Here is a 20,637-nt window from a genome sequence, read left to right as displayed (position 1 = left end):
AAAGATATGAATTGAAAAAGATTTTAAATTTTGAAAAAATCTGGATTTTAAAAATAATTTTCGAAAATTTGTTTTAAAAAATAGAGAGAAAAGATATTTTTGAAATTAAATAGGAAAGAGAGAAACAATAAGATAGCCCAAGATTTAAAATTTTTAGATCTAATGCTCCTTGTTTTCGAAAATTCTGGAGGAAAAACACCAAGGAACACTAAACTTAAAAATTTTAAGATCAAGACGCAAGGAAAACTCAAGAACACTTTGAAGATTCACAAGAACACAAGAACATGAAGAAAGAACACCAAACTTAAAATTTTTTAGAAAACCAAAATAAAATTTTTGAAGAACAAAGGAAAACCAACAAGAAAATACCAAACTTAAAGTTTGGCACGAGATTTAATAGAAAAATTATTTTTAAAAAAATTTTTGAAAAGAAAATAAAAGACTCTGACCCAAAAAAACAAAAATTTCCTAATCTAAGCAACAAGATTCACCGTCAGTTGTTCAAACTCGAACAATCCCCGGCAACGGCGCCAAAAACTTGGTGCATGAATTGTAAATCACACTTTTTACAACTCGTACCACTAACCAGCAAGTGCACTGGGTCGTCCAAGTAATACCTTACGTGAGTAAGGGTCGATCCCACGGAGATTGTTGGTTTGAAGCAAGCTATGGTTATCTTGCAACTCTTAGTCAGGATATTAATTAGTGATTATCAATTGACTTGCAAATGAACGAGAGCATGAATTAAAGGTTACTTGTTATGCAGTAAATGAGAATATGTTGGAGTTTTGGAGATGCTTTGCCTTTTGAATCTCTGCTTTCTCCCTATCTTCTTCTTCACGCACGCACGTCCCTCCTATGGCAAGCTGTGTGTTGGAGGATCACCGTTGTCAATGGCTACCATCCTTCCTTTCAGTGAAAATGATCCAGATGTGCTATCACCGCACGGCTAATCATCTGTAGGTTCTCGATCATACCGGAATAGGATTCGCTATCCTTTTGCATCTGTCACTACGCCCAGCACTCGCGAGTTTGAAGCTCGTCACAGTCATCCAATCCCAGAATCCTACTAGGAATACCACAGACAAGGTTTAGACTTTCCGGATTCTCAAGGATGCTGCCAATGGATTCTAGCTTATACCACGGAGATTCCGATTAAGGAATCTAAGAGATACTCATTCAATCTAATGTAGAACGGAGGTGGTTGTCAGGCACACGTTCATAGGTTGAGAATGGTGATGAGTGTCACGGATCATCACATTCATCATAATAAGGCGCAAATGAACATCTTAGATAGGAACAAGCGTGATTGAATAGAAAACAGAAATACTGGCATTAATTCATCGAGGCACAGCAGAGCTCCTCACCCCCAACAATGGAGTTTAGAGACTCATTCCGTCAAAAGGTAAAAAGTTCAGATCTAAAATGTCATGAGGTACAAAACAAGTCTCTAAAAGTTGTTTAAATACTAGACTAGTAAACTAGGTTTACAGTAAATGAGTAAACTATGATGGATGGTGCAGAAATCCACTTCTGGGGCCCACTTGGTGTGTGCTGGGCTGAGACTTAAGCTAATCACGTGCATAGAGCTGTTTTGGGCATTCAACGCCAGATTTGGATCCTTTTCTGGCGTTGAACTCCACTTTGTAACTTGTTTCTAGCGCTGGACGCCAGACAGCAGCAAGGAACTGGCGTTGAACGCCGGTTTACGTCATCTATCCTTGAGCAAAGTATAGACTATTATATATTTCTGGAAAGCCCTGGATGTCTACTTTCCAACGCAATTGGAAGCGCGTTATTTGAAGTTCTGTAGCTCCAGAAAATCCATTTTGAGTGCAGGGAGATCAGAATCCAACAGCATCAGCAGTCCTTTTTTCAGCCTGAATCAGATTTTTGCTCAGCTCCCTCAATTTCAGCCAGAAAATACCTGAAATCACAGAAAAACACACAAACTCATAGTAAAGTCCAGAAATATAAATTTTGCCTAGAAACTACTAAAAACTAACTAAAACACACTAGAAACTATATGAAATTAACCCCAAAAAGCGTATAAAATATCCGCTCATCAGTAAGTTTATGAAAGAATTGTTGACTAACAAGAGAAATTGGAATGAGAGTAAAACTGTGGTGCTCACAAAGGAATGTAATGCTATTATTCAGAAGGATCTCCCTGAGAAGATGCAAGATTCGGGAATCTTTTTGATTCCTTGCACCATTGGTGATATTACTATTTAGAGGACATTATGTGATCTTGGAGCTAGCATCAATCTCATGCCACTTTTATTTATGAGAAAGCTCCAAATTGATGAGGTAAAATTCACTTGTATTTCTCTTCAACTTGATGACCGTTCAATTAAATTTTCTCTTGGAGTTGTTGAGAATTTATTGGTGAAAGTAGGACCTTTTATTTTTTCTGCGGATTTTATTATATTGGATATGGAAGAGGACAAGAATGCCTCTATTATCTTGGGGACACCCATTTTAGCTACAGGGAGAGCCCTTATTAATGTGAAAAAGGGTGAATTGACTCTGAGAGTCAATAAGGAAGAGGTTGTACTTAATGTGCTTAAGGCCTTGTAACATCCTAATGATTCTGAGGGATGTATGAGAGTTGATCTTAGTGAGCCACTAATTCAAGACATTTTTGATGGAGATCTTAGGTCCTATTTGAATTGTTCTAAGGTTACTGTTTCTACTGACCATTCTGCTCTTAAGTACCTTCTAACCAAACAGGATGCTAACCCAAGGTTGATTAGGTGGGTGCTCCTTCTTTAGGAGTTTGATATTGAGATTAGAGACAAGAAAGGGTCAGAGAACTAAGTGGCTGATCACCTTTCCAAGATTGAGCCTGAAGAGAAAATGCAACAACCCACTCTTGTGACTGAGACTTTTTCGGATGAGCAACTCTTTGTTATTCAGAGGTCTCTGTAGTTTGCAGACATTACAAACTACAAGACCATGAGGTTCATCTCCAAGGAGTACACTAAACAGCAAGTTAAAAAGCTTCTCAATGATGCCAAGTACTTCTTGTGGGAGGAACCTTATCTTTTCAAGAAATGCTCAGATGGTATTATCTGGTGTTATGTCTCGGATGAGGAAAAATAGCAGATTCTCTGACATTCTCATGGTTCCGAGTATGGCAGACACTACGGTGGTGAGAGGACAGCAACTAAGGTCCTCCAGAGTGGTTTTTATTGGCCGACTCTCTGTAGAGATGCTCGGGATTTTATGAGGAACTGTGACAAGTTTCAGAGAGCTAGGAATCTTTCCCACAACCATGAGATGCCACAACAAGGAATATTGGAGATTGAGTTGTTTGATGTGTTGGGTATTGACTTCATGGGACCTTTTCCACCCTCATACTCAAACACTTACATTCTGGTGGCGGTTGATTATGTGTCCAAATGGGTGAAAATAATGGCTTTACCCACTAATGATGCCAAAGTGGAGCTGAGCTTTCTTCAGGGGTATATTTTCATCCGGTTTGGTATCTCAAAGACACTAATTAGTAATGGAGGAAGCCACTTCTGCAACAAACAGCTGGACTCACTTCTTCAGAAGTATGGAGTTCGTCATGAAGTGGCAACCCCTTATCACCCTCAGACAAATGGACAGGTTGAAGTCTCTAATAAAGAACTCAAGAGAATTCTGGAAAAGATTGTCAATACTTCAAGGAAAGATTGGGCCAGGATGCTTGATGATGCTCTCTGGGTATACCGAAAAGCGTTCAAGACTCTTGTTGGCATGTCCCCATATCAGTTGGTCTATGACAACGCCTATCACTTGCCGGTGGAGTTGAAGCACAGAGCATACTGGGCAACAAAGTTCTTAAACTTTGATACCAAAGCTGCATGAGAAAATAGGCTCCTTCAATTGAATGAGCCTGATGAATTCAGAAATTCAGCTTATGAGCGTGCCAAGCTCTATAAAGAGAAGACAAAGGTGTGACATGACAAAAAAATAGCCACCAAAGCATTTGAGCCAGGCCAAAAACTCTTATTGTTCAACTCAAGGCTCAAGCTCTTTCCCGGAAATCTAAAATCCCGATGGTTATGACCGTTTGTGGTTACCAGAGTGTCTCCGTATGGTCATGTGGAGCTCCAGGAAGAAAACTCTGATAATAAGAGGTTCATTGTCAATGGTCAGAGGCTAAAGCACTATCTTGGAGGCAAGGTTGATCGTCAGAGATCCCCTCATCTGTTGACTAAGCAAAGCTAACCATCAAGTTAGTGACGTTAAAGAAGTGCTTGTTGGGAGGCAACTCAATCATCTGTATCCTTAGATTTTCCATTTATTTTGGTTTTATTTATTTTGTTTTATTTTCCTATAGTTTTTCTTTTTTCCACGAGTGTTTTTGTCATGCAAAGTGTTGAAGACATGAACAGGTGCAATCAGAACAGAGTTTAGAACACTCTAAAAAGGATTTGCTTCAGGTGCCCTGGCGCCAAACGCCGCACCCTGGCGTTTAACACCGTGGGGCACAAAATTCGAGGCTAGGTCATTGTGAGTCTGGTGCTAAATGCCCTAACTTGGCATTTAACGTCATGTTGCACGTATTTTGAAGAGCATTCACAGTGAAGGCGGCGCTAAACGTGGGCATCTAGCATTTAGTGCCAGAGGAAGCATCAACAATTCAACACTCCTTGCCGGGTGCGTGCGCACAAACTATTCTCTCCCCTAGGCATGCGTACGTACAGATCTGTACGCGTACGCATGAGTAGCTTAAATTCAAAAAAAAAATTAAAAACACACTACCGGCGCTAAACGCCGAGACTGGTGTTTAGCGCCAGTAGCACCTCACCATTGTACTCGGAGGGGTTTAAATTTTGAAAGAAATTAACCATGGGCCCCACCGTACCACCACTACTCACTAATCAACTTCTCCCTTTACCCACATATATCTCCCTCCCATAACCCCTCATCAAATAACCGTTACTCTCCCCCCCCCCCTTCCAACTCCCCCATTTAATTTCCATTCAATTTTACCCTTCTCTTTCCCTTTACCCCAACCAAACCCTCCCCCTCCTTCTGTATATACCCTCTTTTACTCCTTTTTTTCTTTTTTACCACAACAACAATTCTCTTTCTCTCCTCTTTCTTTTACCTTTCTTCTTTTCACCACCAATATTCCTCCAATAATTTTATTTTATTATTTCCCATATTAGCCTTTCTCCTCTATTCTTAATTTCTTTAATTTTCTTTTTCACCCACCACTTTTCCTACCTACCTCTTCTTTTATATTTTCATTTTCTTTGCTTGAGGACGAAAAAAATTTTTAAGTTTGGTAGGATGTGCCATTTTTCTTTTTCTTTTATCATTGTTGATGGCACCCAAAGGAGGAGAGTCTTCCTCTAGGAAGCGGAAAGAGAAGGCCCCAATGACCGATCCTTATTATTCGACCAGGTTTAGCTCCAAAGTGCACGAGGAGCATGTTTTTTTTTAATCACTAGGGGGAAGGTTATTTTGGATGTCTGGTTTGAAATTAAGCCGGACGAGTATCGAGAAATTCAGGCTCAGATCCAGTGGAGAGATTAGGACACACTGTGTAACCCAGTTACTGAAGTTGGCCAACTGATGGTCCAAGAATTCTATGCTAATGCCAATGCCAATGGTTAGGTTACATACAAGCATGTGAAGGGCATAAATCCCAGTCCCAAGAACTGGCGCATGACGGTTAGAGAGCAGATTCTAGAGTTTGGTGCACAGAGTGTGAGAGAGACACTCCACAGACTGGGGATGATGAGAATTCCTATACTAAGAGTATCAACAATGATCGGAGGTCAGACCAGATACTTGTAGATATATGCCTTTGGAGTTTATTCAGCACTCCATCATCCCAACGAGAAACCGTTCTGAGGTCACTATAGATCAGGCAGTGATAATCTATTGTATCTTGCTCGGAAATGAGGTGGAAGTGGAGCGAGTGATTCCACAGGAGATTTATAGCAATGCTTTCAATGCCTCCACCCACGCCAAGCTAGCATTCTCGCACCTTTTCTACCACCTCGGTGATATCCTCATTCCTATCAACAGGCCCATCTCCATGAAGACCATGGAGTATGCTCGAGAGTATGCGAGATGCCCGAGAGAGGAGCCGGTCTCCAGACCTCAGCAGGAGCAGTCTGTGATGCTTGAAGGGCACTACTTTCCTCCACAGGAGTATTGGCATCAGCTAACCTCTTTCATTGAGCAGCTGAGGGTTAGCCAACATGGAGCTCACCTTCAGCAGATCATGGCTGAGCAACAGAGTCAGCACCAGGAGCTTACACAGATGAGACTCGACATTGGGCAACTGAGAGGATATCCAGGAGCTCAGCTAGATGGAGGAGACGGCCACCTTGACGACTGAGGTGGTTGCATTTTTTTATGCTATTTTCCTAATTCTACTCTTATTTTATTATTTTCTACTTTCTGTTATTTGTTTTTAGTCCTTTGCATGATTATTAGCATCTTTAGTTTTTCTAATTTTAGTTAATTATTTTAGTATTTTGATTTTAGTTTGAAAAATATGTCTCATGTACTACTCATTGATCTGGAATTCAAAAAAAAGAAAAGAGTAAAGAACATTTTCATCCCTGACCTTTTTTTTTGCGGACATTTTCTTCCTCAAGCAATGAAAAATACATTGAAGTCCCTGACCATTGAAAAACGTGGACATTTATATCCTTCCATTGAATTCAGCCGTTTGCACTGGACGGAATAGGCTGAGTTGGCAGAAGTGGCACTGAGGTGGCACGTAACGGAGGCCAGGTGGCATGGAGCAAAAAGTAAGAGGACATATAAGTCCCTGGAGACAAAAATGATGCCGTTTCGTCTCCTCCCCCAATCTTTCAAATTTGTTTTCCCTAATCCCTCATCTGCACAGAAATGGCGAGGTGGGTATTATGGGGAGTTGTGGCAGAAAGGAAATTCTTCCCTAATCCCTTGTCAATTTTTTGTCGTCAAACATCAAAGAAAGACGAAGGTACCATTTGCTGTGATTTGGTCTTTCGTTGTCTTGTCTTCACTGCTTCTTCACTCAGTCTGGCAGCTGAGAGAACCACCGACAAATTGGTTACGACGATGGAGAGCAGCAGAAAGGTAGGTCGATCTTCTCGGGCCAAACAGAAGCACGATTTGGCCTCCCTCTTCCACAAATCATGGTACCATCTCAGGCTCTCCGTCCGCCACCCATCCAGAGTCCCCACTTGGGACGCCATCCTCCTAACCGCCGCCAGCCCCGAGCAGGCCTAGCTCTACACCTGGCAGCTCCAACGGGCCAAGCGTATGGGTCGGATCGCTCCCTCCACCGTCACCCTTGCCGTACCCGACCCCGACGGCCACCGCATCGGATCCGGTGCTGCCACTCTCAATGCCATTCACGCCCTCGCCCTCCATTATCGCAACCACTTCATCCCCGATCTCCACTCACAGGTTCCGATCTTATTGCTGCTAACGTATAATTCTGTTATTTCAAAGTAAATGATTGGATTGATTCCTACTCCATTGTTGTACAGGTTGCAAGCACAAATGGCAGTGATGGCCAAAAAGCACATTCTGCTGCTCCATGCGGGTGGGGATTCTAAGAGGATGCCATGGAAGGAAGAATTTTCTTTCTGCCACAACTCCCCACAACACCCACCTCGCCGTTTCTGTGCAGACGAGGGATTAGGGAAGACGAATTTGAAAGATTTGGGGAGGAGACGAAAAGGCGGCGTTTTCGTCTCCAGGGACTTATATGTCCTCTTACTTTTTGCTCCATGCCACCTGGCCTCCGTTACGTGCCACCTCAGCGCCACCTCTGCCAGCTCAGCCTATTCCGTCCAGTGCAAACAGCTGAATTCAACGGAAGGACATAAATGTCCACGTTTTTCAACGGTCAAGGACTTTAATGTATTTTCCATTACTTGAGGACGAAAATGTCCGCAAAAAAAAAGGTCAGGGACGAAAATGTCCTTTACTCAAAAGAAAAAAAGTGATATAATGCATGAAAACTTGAAGTTATTTTCTGAATCATGTTATTGACTTTGATGTGGTAGTGTTTATCTATGGTTTTGAATGCATGAAAAGAATAGTGCATATTGATCTTGGAGTTAAGGTTGTTAATTCATAAGGTACAGAAATTTAGAGAAGTATTATGAATTCTCTAAATTAAACAAGAAAATAATCCTTGAAGCAAAAGAAATAGAAAATAAAAAGCAAGGCTCAAGGCTCTGAGCATCAATGGCAATGAAGGTTAATTATGATCAAAAACTCAAAAGAGTTGTTTTTCTAGCCATATGTCTGTTGTGTGAATATGTCAATGAATTCTTGAGACAGAGCACTTAAATTCAAAGTCAAGTGTATGTCAAATGCTCTGAGCACCACTGACTGAAAAAATTCAAACGAAAAATCAAAACTCAAAGAGTTTCCCAGTTAAGTGTTTATGGTGTTTTGTGTCAAGTAAAGATTGAGACAAAACATTTAGAATCACAGCTAGGCTCAAGATGCAAAGCACCAAAGGAAAGAAAAAAAAAAGAAAAATATTGTGTTCAAGAATTAATCAGAGGATAAAAGAAAAAGAATTCATAAAATTATCCGGATTCTAGTTTCAAAAGACATTAACATTCCTAAATTTCAAAAGATAGTGAGATGCCAAAACTATTCAGGATCACAGTATCATAAACTCCACTCAGAGAATAGACAGGATCTTAATAGATAGGAGCTTTAGTTTTAGTTTTTTTATTATTTCCTTTTATTATTTAAAAATAAAACACAATCTTTTAGGTCTTAGAATTTTTTAATTTATTTTATTTTCAAATCAATTAAGGTTGGATATAAAAGGAGAAAAGATTCGGTCCTTTAGGCTCTCTTCTCTCCTTCTTCCTCATTCCGCATTTTTCCACAATTTTAAACCCTAGTTTTCTCTAAACCATGAGCAACTAAACTGCCTCTATTAAGATTAGGAGCTCTATTTATTTTGATGGATTAACATTATTGTCATTCTACTTTTAAATAATGCACTGATTTAAATTCAAGGATTGCTTTCATTCTTCATCCTAAGAATTAGAGTATATTAGAAGATAACTCTCTTTCTAGTTGAATTCTTGTTGAATCTTGAAAAAGTTAACTCACTTGAATAACATCTTGAAAGTAATTCCTTATAATTCTCTAATAACCTAGACTTAACGTAATACATGACATGCAATCACCTTATCTTTGGGCATTTAGGGTTTGTGTGACTAATAAACTAGAATTGGACTTAAACCTTTAATCTTAATTAAGTGACCAAGGTGGCAGTTGATTAGGTTAGAGGAGATTAAATCACTAAAGAATTACGGTTTAATCAATTAAAGTTTGCCATGAATTAAATCTTACATTATTAAAGTAGTTGGTAAGAATTGTTAATCCAGAAAAGTATTCTCCAAAATCTAAACTGTTTTCTCATAAAATTCTCACAATCAATTTACTGTTTGCTTTTTCAATTTTTCTGAGTACTATTTAATGCAATTTGAACTCAAAACACTTCTTTTTGCTTTTCTAACTAAGTTAATTGATGAGCGGATATTTTATACGCTTTTTGGGTTAATTTCATATAGTTTTTAGTATGTTTTAGTTAGTTTTTAGTTTATTTCCATTAGATTTTAGGAAAAATTCATGTTTCTGGACTTTACTATGAGTTGTGTGTTTTTCTGTAATTTCAGGTATTTTTCTGGCTGAAATTGAGGGAGCTGAGCAAAAATTTGATTCAGGCTGAAAAAGGACTGCTGATGCTGTTGGATTCTGACCTCCCTGCACTCAAAGTGGATTTTCTGGAGCTACAAAACTCGAAATGGCGCGCTTCCAATTGCGTTGGAAAGTAGACATCCAGGGCTTTCCAGCAATATATAATAGTCCATATTTTGCTCAAGGATAGATGACGTAAACTGGCGTTCAACACCAGTTCTCTGCCCAATTCTGGCGTCTAGCGCCAGAAAAGGATTAAAAGTTGGAGTTCAACGCCAAAAATGGATCCAAACCTGGCGTTGAACGCCCAAAACAGCCTTATGCACGTGAAATATTTAAATCTCAGCCCCAGCACACACCAAGTGGGCCCCAGAAGTGGATCTCTGCACCATCTGTCACAGTCTACTCACTTTTTGTAAACCTAGGCTACTAGTTTAGTATTTAAACAACTTTTAGAGACTTATTTTGTATCTCATGACATTTTAGATCAAAACTTTGTACTCTTTGACGGCATGAGTCTCTAAACTCCATTGTTGGGGGTGAGGAGCTCTGCTGTGTCTCGATGAATTAATGCAAGTATTTCTGTTTTCTATTCAAACATGCGTGTTCCTATCTAAGATATCCATTCGCGCCTAACTATGAAGAAGGTGATGATCAGTGACACTCATCACCTTCCTCAATCCATGAACGTGTGTCTGACAATCACCTCCGTTCTACATCAGATTGAATGAATATCTCTTAGATTCCTTAATCAGAATCTCCGTGGTATAAGCTAGATTGATGGCGGCATTCATGAGAATCCGGAAAGTCTAAACCTTGTCTGTGGTATTCCGAGTAGGATTCAGGGATTGAATGACTGTGACGAGCTTCAAACTCGCGAATGCTGGGCGTAGTGACAGACGTAAAAGGAGGGTGAATCCTATTCCAGCATGATCGGGAACCTCAGATGATTAGCCGTGCTGTGACAGAGCATTTGGATCATTTTCACAAGAGGAGGGGATGTAACCATTGACAACGGTGATGCCCCAACACACTACTTGCCATAGAAGGATGTGCGTGCGTGAATCAGAGGACAAAGGAAAGCAGAGATTCAGAAGACAAAGCAGCTCCAAAACTCCAACATATTCTCCATTACTACATAACAAGAAACCTTTAACCCATGTTCTCTTGTTTATTCGCAATTCAACTGATAAATACAATTGACTTCCTGACTAAGAATTGCAAGATAACCATAGATTGCTTCAAACCAACAATCTTCGTGGGATTCAACCCTTACTCACGTAAGGTATTACTTAGACGACCCAGTGCACTTGCTGGTCAGTGGTACGAGTTGTGAAAAGTGTGATTCACAATTCGTGCACCAAGTTTTTGGCGCCGTTGCCGGGGATTGTTCGTGTTTGGACAACTAACAGTCTATTTTGTTGTTTAGATTAGGAAAATTTTCCCTTTTAGTTTAGAGTCTCTTATTATTGTCGTGTTAAAATTTTAGAATCCTTATTTTCTTTTTTTTTAAATCTTTTTCAAAAATAATTTTTCTATTAAATCCTGTGCCAAACTTTAAGTTTGGTGTTTTCTCGTTGATTTTTCTGTGTTTTTCGAAAATTTTAGTTTGGTTTTCTAAAAATTTTAAGTTTGGTGTTCTTCCTTCATGTTCTTGTGTTCTTGTGAGTCTTCAAAGTGTTCTTGAGTTTTCCTTGAGTCTTGATCTTAAAATTTTTAAGTTTGGTGTTCCTTGGTGTTTTCCCGCCAAAATTTTCGAAAACTAGAAGCATTAGATCTAAAAATTTTAAATCCTGTGCTATTTTATTATTTTTCTTTCCTCACTAAACTCAAAAATATCTTTTCTCTCTATTTCTAAAACATATTTTCGAAATTTATTTCAAAAAAAATTCAGATTTTTTTTTCAAAATTTAAAATCTTTTCCAAATCATACCTTTTTCAAAACTTCCTAATCACTTTCTCTCTCCTCATTTTTTCGAAAATCTTTCACTCATTTTTATTTATTTTATTTTGATTTATTTTGTTTTCGAAATAAATAAATAAATAAATAAATAAATAAATAAAAATAATTTTTTTATCTTACATCATCTCCCTCTCTCCATCATGGACCTAAGCGGAAATGAACAGTCCAGGAGGACTCTGGGGTCATATTCTAACCCCTCTACTGCTTCATATGGGAGTAGCATCTGCATACCCTCCATTGGAGTCAGTAGCTTTGAGTTGAATCCTCAGCTCATTATCATGGTGCAGCAAAGTTGCTAGTATTCCGGTCTTCCACAGGAAGAACCTACAGAGTTTCTGGCACAGTTTCTACAGATTGCTGACACAGTACATGAAAAAGAAATAGATCAGGATGTCTACAGACTATTACTGTTTCCATTTGCTGTAAAAGATCAAGCTAAGAGGTGGTTGAATAACCAACCTAAGGCCAGCATAAGGACATGGAAACAGCTGACAAAAAAATTCCTGAATCAATACTTTCCCCCAAAACGGATGACACAGCTAAGGCTGGACATCCAAGGCTTTAAACAAGGAGATAGTGAATCTCTTTATGATGCTTGGGAGAGATACAGAGAGATGCTACGAAAATGCCCTTCTGAAATGTTTTCAGAGTGGGTTCAGTTAGACATCTTCTATTATGGACTTGCTGAAGGAGCTCAGATGTCTCTAGATTACTCAGCTGGTGGATCTATCCACATGAGAAAGACAATTGAAGAGGCTCAAGAGCTTATTGATACAGTTGCCAGGAATCAGCATCTGTACCTAAGCAGTGACCCTTCCATGAAAGAAGAGGTTAAAACAGCAACTGCTGAACTCAGTCCTGTAAAACAAGCTGCTGAATTCAATCAGCAATTGGACTTTCTAACAAAGCAGTTAGCCGAATTCAAAGATAGACTACAAGAGACAAGGATGGCTAATATACATATGGACGAATAGTTTAAGCAAACAAAGCAGTAGCTATCAAGGCAAATAACAGAAGAATGCCAAGCAGTTCAACTGAGAAGTGGGAAAACATTAAATACCCCACCTCAAGGCAGCAAAAAGCTAAGAAATGAGCAAACCACCCAAAATTCACCTGAGGACAGTAAGAGCCTAGGGAAAAGTAATTCTGGAACTAAAACGCCAGAAATTTGGTGGAAGGCTGGCGCTGAACGCCCAAACCATGCTCAGGACTGGCGTTCAACGCCAGAAACAAGGCAGGACTGGCGTTCAACGCCAGAAATAGGCAAGGATCTGGCATTGAACGCCCAAAATAGGCAAGATCTGGCGTTGAACGCCCAAATTGGGCACAGTCCTGGCGTTCAGACGCCAGGAACAGACAAGGAGCTGGCGTCCAATTTCACTCTAGCTTCTAACCCTGGCACTCAATTGCCAGTGAGGGATCAGACACACACAAATACTGATAACAACCCCTCTAAAAAGGCTTCTTCAACCACTTCTGTAGGCAACAAACCTGCAGCAACTAAGGTTGAGGAATATAAAGCCAAGATACCTTATCCTCAAAAACTCCGGAAAGAGGAGCAGGATAAGCAATTTGCTCGCTTTGTAGATTACCTCAGGACTCTTGAAATAAAGATTCCATTCGCAGAAGCACTTGAGCAAATACCTTCTTATGCCAAGTTCATGAAAGAGATCTTGAGTCATAAAAAGGATTGGAGAGAAACAGAAAGAGTTCTCCTCACTGAAGAATGCAGTGCAGTCATTCTGAAAAGCTTTCCTGAAAAGCTTAAAGATCCTGGGAATTTTCTGATATCGTGCATATTAGAAGGTCAATGCACCAAGACAGCTTTATGCGATCTTGGGGCAAGCATCAACCTAATACATGCATCCACTATCAGAAATCTTGGCTTAACTGAAGAAGTTAAACCAACCCGGATATATCTCCAACTTGCTGATGGCTCCACTAAATACCCATCAGGCGTGATTGAAGACATGATTGTCAGAGTTGGGCCATTCGCCTTTCCCACTGACTTTGTTGTGCTGGAAATGGAGGAGCACAAGAGTGCTACTCTCATTCTAGGAAGACCATTCCTAGCAACTGGACGATCCCTCATTGACGTCCAACAGGGGGAAATAACCCTGAGAGTCAATGATGATGAGTTTAAGTTGAACGCTGTCAAAGCCATGCAGCATCCTGACACATCAAAAGACTGCATGAAAGTTGATCTTATTGACTCTTTAGTAGAAGAGATCAACATGGCTGAGAGTCTCGAATCAGAGTTGGAAAACATCTTTAAAGATGTTCAGCCTGACTTGGAGGATTCAGAGGACATGAAAGAGCCTCTGAAATCTCTTCTGGAAGAGGAAAAACCTCCTAAACCCGAGCTCAAGCCATTACCACCATCCTTGAAATATGTATTTCTGGGAGAAGGTGACATTTTTCCAGTGATCATAAGCTCTGCTTTAAATTCACAGGAAGAGGAAGCACTTATTCAAGTGCTAAGAACACACAAGACAGCTCTTGGGTGGTCCATAGGTGACCTTAAGGGCATAAGCCCAGCTAGATGCATGCACAAAATCTTATTGGAAGATAATGCTAAACCAGTGGTTCAACCACAGAGACGGCTAAATCCAACCATGAAAGAAGTGGTCCAGAAAGAGGTCACCAAATTACTAGAGGCTGGGATTATTTATCCTATTTCTGATAGCCCCTGGGTGAGCCCTGTCCAAGTCGTCCCAAAAAAGGGAGGCATGACAGTGATTCATAATGAAAAAAATGAACTGGTTTTTACAAGAACAGTTACAGGGTGGCGCATGTGTATTGACTACAGAAGGCTCAATACAGCCACCAGAAAGGATCATTTTCCTTTACCATTCATAGACCAGATGCTAGAAAGACTAGCAGGTCATGATTATTACTGCTTTTTGGACGGCTACTCAGGCTATAACCAGATTGCAGTAGATCCTCAGGATCAAGAGAAAACAGCATTCACATGTCCATCTGGAGTGTTTGCTTATAGAAGGATGCCATTTGGGCTGTGTAATGCGCCTGCAACCTTCCAGAGATGCATGCTCTCTATTTTCTCTGATATGGTGGAAAAATTTCTGGAAGTCTTCATGGATGACTTCTCAGTATATGGAGACTCATTCAGCTCCTGTCTTGATCACCTGAAACTTGTTCTGAAAAGATGCCAAGAGACCAACCTAGTTTTAAACTGGGAAAAATGTCACTTCATGGTGACTGAAGGGATTGTTCTTGGGCATAAAATCTCAAACAAGGGAATAGAGGTGGATCAAGCAAAAATAGAGGTAATTGAAAAATTACCACCACCTGCCAATGTTAAGGCAATCAGAAGCTTTCTGGGGCATGCAGGATTCTATAGGAGGTTTATAAAGGATTTTTCAAAAATCGCAAAACCTCTAAGCAATCTGCTAGCTGCTGACACGCCATTTGTGTTTGACACAGAGTGCCTGCAGGCGTTTGAAACGCTGAAAGCTAAGCTGGTCACAGCACCAGTTATTTCTGCACCAGACTGGACATTACCATTTGAGCTAATGTGTGATGCCAGTGATCACGCCATTGGTGCAGTGTTGGGACAGAGGCATGACAAGCTTCAGCACGTCATTTATTACGCTAGTCGCGTTCTAAATGATGCCCAGAAAAATTACACAACCACGGAAAAAGAATTATTTGCAGTGGTTTACGCCATTGACAAGTTCAGATCATACTTAGTAGGATCAAAAGTGATTGTGTATACTGATCATGCTGCTCTTAAATATCTACTCACAAAGCAGGATTCAAAATCAAGGCTCATCAGATGGGTGTTGCTTCTGCAAGAGTTTGATATAGAAATAAGAGACAGAAAAGGGACAGAGAACCAAGTGGCTGATCATCTGTCCCGGATAGAGCCAGTAGAAGGGACGCCCCTCCCCTCTCTTGAGATCTCTGAGACTTTTCCGGATGAGCATTTATTTGCCATTCAGGAAACACCATGGTTTGCCGATATTGCAAACTATAAAGCTGCAAGGTTCATACCCAAGGAGTACAACAGGATACAAAAGAAAAAATTAATTACTGATGCAAAGTACTACTTGTGGGATGAACCTTATCTCTTTAAGAGATGTGCAGACGGAATAATCCGTAGGTGTGTGCCTAGAGAAGAAGCACAGAGGATCCTGTGGCATTGCCACGGATCTCAATATGGAGGCCATTTCGGAGGTGAGCGAACAGCCACCAAGGTCCTCCAATGTGGCTTCTATTGGCCCACACTCTATAAAGATTCCCGAGAGTTTGTACGTAACTGTGACAGTTGCCAAAGAGCTGGTAATCTGCCTCATGGTTACGCCATGCCTCAACAAGGAATCTTGGAAATTGAGTTGTTTGACGTATGGGGAATTGACTTCATGGGACCTTTCCCACCATCATACTCAAACACTTATATTCTGGTGGCAGTTGACTATGTATCAAAATGGGTTGAGGCCATTGCCACACCCACCAATGATACTAAAACAGTACTGAAGTTCCTCCAGAAACATATCTTTAGCAGGTTTGGTGTCCCTAGAGTACTCATCAGTGATGGGGGCACTCACTTCTGCAATAAACAGCTTTACTCTGCCATGGTTCGGTATGGAATTCGCCATAAGGTGGCTACTCCATATCATCCACAAACTAATGGGCAAGCTGAAGTCTCTAACAGAGAATTAAAGAGAATCCTAGAATGGACAGTAAGTACCCGTAGAAAGGATTGGGCACGGAGCTTGGATGATGCTCTGTGGGCTTACAGAACAGCATTCAAGACCCCTATAGGGACCTCTCCATACCAACTTGTGTATGGTAAGGCATGTCACCTGTCCGTGGAACTGGAACATAAAGCCTACTGGGCAACCAGATTCCTAAACTTTGATGCCAAATTAGCAGGAGAAAAAAGATTGCTCCAGCTAAATGAGCTAGAGGAATTCAGATTCACAGCTTTCGAAAATGCCAAGCTTTATAAAGAGAACTCAAAAAAGTGGCATGACAGAAAGCTGTCATCTAGAATCTTTGAGCCAGGACAAAAGGTTCTGCTGTTCAACTCTAGACTCAGGCTATTCCCCAGAAAATTGAAATCCCGATGGAGGGGACCATACGTGATTACAAGTGTATCACCATATGGTTATGTGGAGCTTCAAGATATTGATTCTGATAAGAGGTTCATTGTCAATGGATAGAGAATCAAACACTATCTTGAAGGCAACATTGAGCAAGAGTGCTCAAGGCTGAAGCTAGACTAAAAGCTCAGCAAGGTCCAGCTAAAGACAATAAAGAAGCGCTTGCTGGGAGGCAACCCAGCCATGGGGCATCAATCCTCTAAGAATTTTGCCCTATTTCTATTTTTATTTTTATTTGTTTATATAGAGTTCATTCATGACAAGGTAAAGAATCAATTGCATAAGTTCACAGGGTTACAGAAGGAATTTGCACACAAAACAGAGAAAAAGAGCTCACTGGCAAGAAAACGCCAGTAAGAGCCTATTTTGGGCGTTCAGCGCCCAAAAGGGGCAGCCAGTGGGCGCTGAACGCCAGTAAGGGTAGCAATCTGGCGTTCAACGCCAGAAAAGGGCAACAACTGGGTGTTGAACGCCCAGGAGAGCAGCATTTGGGCGTTGAACGCCCAAAACAGGCAGTGTTTGGGCGTTCAAACGCCAGGATGGCAGAGAGGAGGCAAACTCATTTTTCTTCATATTTTTTTCATTCTAATCTTGATTTTCATACTTCAATTCATGATTTCTTGCATAAACATGTTAAGAACCCTGATTTCTAAAATCCCTAATTTCTAAAAATCCTACTTTAAAAATATCAAATGTATCTTAATCCATAAGCACCAAGCCTCTTTGCAAATTCAATCCAACTCTTTTCAAATCCTATTTTCAAAACAAATCTAATTTTTTTTTCCAACTAATATCTTTTTCAAATCTCCACATTATCTTTTTCAAAATCTAGATTTATCTTTTTCAAAAATCTTTCATATCTTTTCAATTTTAAACTATATCCTCTCTTATCATATCTTCTATCTTATCTTTTCCAAATCAATCTTTTTATCATATCTTTATTTTTTTTTCGAAAACCCACCCTCCCTCCCTTTAAATTTGGGTTCGGCCTCCCTCCCCTTCCATCAACAATTGCACCTAGCTCTCCTTCTTTCCCTCTCCTTTCTTTCTTTTGCTTGAGGACAAGCAAACCTCTAAGTTTGGTGTGTTTATCCGCGATCACTAAGATTATGGCTCCTAAAGGAAAACAACCCACTCCAAGAGGCAAGAAAGAGAGCGTTCCAAAACCACTTTGGAATCAAGGGAAGTTCTTATCTAAAGAACATTCAGACCATTATGATAAAATAATGGGTCTGAGATCAGTGATCCCGGAAGTAAGATTCGATCTGAAAGAAGATGAATATCCGGAGATCCAGGAGCAAATTCGAATCAGGAACTGGGAAGTCCTAGCTAATCCTGAAACGAAAGTGGGAAAGAATATGATCCAGGAGTTCTATGCTAATATGTGGCAGACTGACAAGCAAAAACTATCTGGAACTGCTTTCTATGAATATCAAACCATGCTCAGAGGAAAGATTGTTCATACCACCCCTGACAAGATCAGAGAGATCTTAAAGCTACCTCAGCTGAAAGATGATCCAGACTCCTTCAACAGGAGAATGATGAGAACAGACAAGGACCTGGATAAGATTCTAGAGGACATATGTATCCCTGGAGCCAGGTGGACCACCAACACAAAGGGTGTCCTAAATCAACTCAAGAGAGAAGATCTCAAACCAATCGCCAGAGGATGGCTGGACTTCATTAGGCATTCTCTGTTGCCTACTAGCAACTGTTCTGAAGTCACAGTTAAAAGAGCAGTGATGATCCATTGCATCATGATGGGAAAAGAAGTGGAAGTTCATCAGCTGATCTCAGCTGAACTCTACAAAATTGCTAACAAAAATTCTAAAGAAGCCAGGTTGGCTTATCCAAACGTGATTTCTCTGCTCTGCAAGGACGCTAGGGTAAGGATGGGAATAACTGAGTATATCTCAGTTGAGAAACCAATCACCAAAGCATCAATGGAAAAACAACAAGCACAGGATGATCCCACCAAGAAGAAAACACAGGAATCTCTCCCAGAAATCCCTCAATCTGAATACTGGGAGTATCTTGAGACGTCTGTTACCAAGATACGGGAAGCTATGGAACAAATAATAAAAGAACAAAAGGAGCACAGCCAAATTCTCACCTATATGTTTGAAGAACAAGAGGAGCAAGGGCGTGACTTGAGGGACTTGAAGCGCCAGAAGTTATCTCTTGAAGGACCAAACACCCCAAAGATCCGAGGAACACCCGTTTCCCATAACTAAGGTTTTTAAATTCCAATTTCTGCTTTAACTCTGTGATAGTGTCATTATAGAAGTTCACCTTAGGAGTCATATAGTAGTAATTAGTATCTATTTTGATTTTATCTCCAATTAAGCCATAGTTTATTTTTCTCATCATCAGCAAACATGAATAAAATAGTAGATCTTTTGAATAAGAGGCAATAAAATTTCGAGTTTTAATAAGAGAAATTCTAATTAGTTACATGTGGTGGCAATACTTTCTGTCTTCTGAATGAATGCTTGAACAGTGCATATGTCTTTTGAATTTGTTGTTTAAGACTGTTAAATATGTTGGCTCTTGAAAAAATGGTGAACATGAGACATGTTATTGATAATCTGAAAAATCATAAAAAAAATGATTCTTGAAGCAAGAAAAAGCAGCAAAAAAAAAAGAAGAGAAAGAAAAGCAGAAAAAGCCAATAGCCCTTAAAATCAAAAGGCAAGAGTAATAAAAATGATCCCAAGGCTTTGAGTATCAGTGGATAGGAGGGCCTAAGGGAATAAAATCATGGCCTAAGCGGCTAAATCAAGCTGTCCCTAACCATGTGCTTGTGGCGTGAAGGTGTCAAGTGAAAACTTGAGACTGAGCGGTTAAAGTCAAGGTCCAAAGCAGAAAGAAGAGTGTGCTTAAGAACTCTGGACACCTCTAATTGGGGACTTTAGCAAAGCTGAGTCACAATCTAAAAGGTTCACCCAATTATGTGTCTGTGGCATTTATGTATCCGGTGGTAATACTGGAAAACAAAGTGCTTAGGGCCACGGCCAAGACTCATGAAATAGCTGTGTTCAAGAATCATCATACTGAAATAGGAGAATCAATAACACTATCTGAATTCTAAGTTCTTATAGATGCCAATCACTCTGAGCTTCAATGGATAAAGTGAGATGCCAAAACTGTTCGGAAGCAAAAAGCTACTAGTCCCGCTCATCTAATTAGAATCTGAGCTTCACTCAAAAACTCTGAGATATTATTGCTTCTCAACCTATTAGTCTTCTATTTTATTTGTCTAGTTGCTTGAGGACAAGCAACAGTTTAAGTTTGGTGTTGTGATGAGCGGATATTTTATACACTTTTTGGGTTAATTTCATATAGTTTTTAGTATGTTTTAGTTAGTTTTTAGTTTATTTCCATTAGATTTTAGGAAAAATTCATATTTCTGGACTTTACTATGAGTTGTGTATTTTTCTGTAATTTCAAGTATTTTTCTGGCTGAAATTGAGGGAGCTGAGCAAAAATTTGATTCAGGCTGAAAAAGGACTGCTGATGCTGTTGGATTCTGACCTCCCTACACTCAAAGTGGATTTTCTGGAGCTACAGAACTCGAAATGGCGCGCTTCCAATTGCGTTAGAAAGTAGACATCCAGTGCTTTCCAGAAATATATAATAGTCTATACTTTTCTCAAGGATAGATGACGTAAACTGGCGTTCAACGCCAGTTCTCTGCCCAATTCTGGCGTCCAGCGCCAGAAAAGGATTAAAAGTTGGAGTTCAACGCCAGAAATGGATCCAAACCTGGCGTTGAACGCCCAAAACAGCCTTATGCACGTGAAATATTTAAATCTCAGCCCCAGCACACACCAAGTGGGCCCCAGAAGTGGATCTCTGCACCAT

The sequence above is a fragment of the Arachis ipaensis genome, chromosome B2, assembly GCF_059453495.1.
Source record: "Arachis ipaensis isolate K30076 ecotype BB chromosome B2, ASM5945349v1, whole genome shotgun sequence".
In the NCBI taxonomy this organism is placed as follows: domain Eukaryota; kingdom Viridiplantae; phylum Streptophyta; class Magnoliopsida; order Fabales; family Fabaceae; genus Arachis; species Arachis ipaensis.
Note: the sequence above shows the minus strand (reverse complement) of the source record.